The sequence below is a fragment of the Sturnira hondurensis genome, unplaced genomic scaffold (assembly GCF_014824575.4).
Source record: "Sturnira hondurensis isolate 20B ecotype Veracruz unplaced genomic scaffold, ASM1482457v3 Scaffold0006413, whole genome shotgun sequence".
NCBI lineage: Eukaryota > Metazoa > Chordata > Mammalia > Chiroptera > Phyllostomidae > Sturnira > Sturnira hondurensis.
Window position 1 is genome coordinate 25393149 of NW_028079044.1, and position 3051 is coordinate 25396199.

The 3051-nt window shown below is 35.1% G+C and overlaps 1 pseudogene; it reads right to left on the reverse strand.

The window, feature by feature from the left end:
- Positions 1-1912: 1912 nt before the first annotated feature.
- On the reverse strand, positions 1913-2464 carry LOC118988354 (60S ribosomal protein L17-like; annotated as a pseudogene).
- Between the last annotated feature and the right edge of the window lie 587 nt (positions 2465-3051).

Sequence of the window (3051 nt, forward strand, 5' to 3'; positions counted from 1 at the left end):
GTCTGTGCAGGGATCAGAAATCACTGACCTCTGGCTTGCATTAGGAAAAAACAAGCCAAGTATTGCCCAGGAAGGTCAACAGTAGACCAAAGTCACAGGCAAGAGAGACAGGGAGGCATTTATTTTGAGGACTATGAAAACAATCTCATTGGGCTCTTCAAAAATTTGATCTCTCAGGTCCAGGGCAAAATCTCCTGGGGCCAGGGCATGTAGCTTCCAGGTCAGGACAATGACTCGGTGCTCTCAATAGGGCTCAGTCAAGTCCATTGGTCAAATGTCTCTAAGGAGCTGTGTGAATGAAAGTAAGCCTTGGTTGCCCTCTGTTTCAGTTTATTCCCTAACATGACTAACATCAGCATGCAGTCTGGGGCGGAGAACCATTGTACAGATCAAAAGAGAAACACGCATGTATTTTTAAATATAGGCAATATGCTTGAAAATTTGTATTTTGAAGGTAGAAAGGCCCTTGAGTAGCTGCCAACTCCTCAGAGAACAGAAAAAGAAACTTTTATTATGCCCAGAATAGTAATATCCTAGCTATTCCATTAAAACTTAAACATAGCCTTGAGTATTATTTAAAAATTTGTTACACATTTCATAAACATTGTTAACTAGGATGACTGATTAGATAGGTAACTGTGATTTAGGATTATGACATTTATTCTAAAAAGTTTTTGGAACAACATGAATTACCATATAACTGAAGGGTCAAAGTAAACAGTCCTTTTAAAGCATATGCAGGCTTTGCAATGACCGTGAATTCTGATAACAAGGCAGTACCAGGTTAGCACTTGCAGTACAGTCATAGTTCTATCAACTGTGAGTCCGGAATTTAAAGTAATACTCCGGCTGATATTCTCCCTACCGGAGAGAAATATCTATTTTAGCTCAGGAGTAAATTCTATTAGCTATTTAGAGTCTATTAGACTCTATTTTTAGCTCAGGAGACCACATGATCCGCTTTTCAAATTTCAAAACTTAAGATGTTAGAACAGTGTTTTCAAGTGATTTTTTGTAGACCTTTGATTCTTGGGCTCACTTTTTAAAATTACCAATAATACTATGTTACTAAATTCACTTATTCTATGTTTTATGGAGAAAATAACTTGAAAAGACATGGGAATAATTCCCATCCACTATTTAAGTGTTTTCCAGATAGTATTTATTTATTTATTTATTTATTATTTAAGACACAATAATAAAACAAAAGATGTATAGAACTTGAGGGGACCTGAGAGAACTAGTCGATTTTCTAATCTTACAGATAAAGAAAGTGGGCCCAAAGGTCTGTGCGAACTGGCCCCAAGTGGTGTTCACAAAGCCACAGCCACACTTATTGCAAAAATGCCTAATAATTTCTAGAGAATTATTCTAGAAACATGGGCATTGTAAATTAGTCTATTTGTGCTGGTACACCCCTCCCTTTCCCGTAGATGGATTGTTGTCAGGGTCTACATACGATAATTCATGAATTGATACATTTTTCAACTTATAGTAATGAACTTGAATATCTGCTCCCTGAGTGTATAAAGTGAAACAAAGAAAACTTAATTAGAAAAAGTCTTCATGGAATATTCCAGGAATGAGTGGAGCTGACCTAAGACTCAGTCTATGATTATCCATAGCAGAATCCCCTAGAATAGGGCTATTCAAGATTGTTTTGTTTTTTTGCTCAAAACACCCTGAAATAGTCTTTTATTAAAAGTTTAAGTAGTTGAAACAGATGTAATTTCTGACATTGTAAATAGAGACATTCTAAAATAAAATGGTCACATCAAACTTAAATGAACCTAAAATGATATCAACACCAGAGTGACTGGTTGCTATTACAGTTATGCGTTAAAAAAATCCTGAACAATCCCTTCTTTTTTTTTTTACTTTTATTAGTATTTATTTTATGCTGAATTTACTGCTAGACCATAAGCTTTTGTTTCTTCAGTTTCTTCTGGAAATGATAGTCACACATAAAATTTATGTGTGGAACTTCCTCTTCTGGTTTAGGAACAATCTGAGCTTTTTCAGTAGGATCGTCTCCCTGTGGCGGCGAGAGCTCGAGTCTGGGTTAACCTACCCATGAGCTCTGTAAATCCTATGCCGCATCTTGGGCGTTTATTCGCCTGGATGTGCTGAATGACCAGAGGATCTACATCTAAACCCTTAAGTTCGGCAGCACTCTCTGCTTTTTTAAGCACCTGCAGCAAAGCGCAGCACTCTTTGGGGGGCCCCGACCCTGTGACCAGCCCCATTGGTTGCCTGAGCACACCTACCAACTCCACCATTGACGGAATGGGACACACTGCTTCTTTAAGGTGACATCTTTCAGACACTTGGTGGCTTTTCGAATATGCATACCCTTCATGTCCTGGGCAGTTTCATGAGTGTTCTTAAAGTTAACATGAAGATTTGAATCTCTTGATTTGTATGATTTTGTGAGATTTTCTGGGTCAAGTGAATAGGCAACCATTTTCAGAGGTCTCCTCGGGTCACTTTCGGAACAATCCATTCTTTAACATTTGAAATTTTACATCTTTCCTTTTCTACTAATTCTTCCAGAAAATTTTATCCTATTGTAGTCTTTTATTTTCTGCTTAAAAGTCTTTTATTAATCACCTTATCATAATTCTCTGTAACAAAAATATTAATATAAATTGAATTTATAAATTTTATGTGTGACTATCATTTTAGGTGTTAAAATTTTTGTTCTAATTTATCATTGATTCCTATGAATATACAATAATATAAAGCAATATCTAATTAAAAATCACTAAACATATATATCAATTATAAACATATAGTCATTTAAAAATTACTAAATGTAAACTTTCTTTTTTAATAGAAATGTATTTCTCTTAATGAGATTAATGGGACTTTTTTTCAATTGGTTCATGATCCATGGATTAAAATGGCTTATTGCTAGAACAAAACAGGGTGTTATATCATTTCTTATTCCTTTAAAAAAATAACTGTAAACACTAAGAAATCTTGTCACATTCTAAAAGTAAGTACTAACAAAGGACTTTTATTATTGCAGTGCCAATCAAATTTTGAATT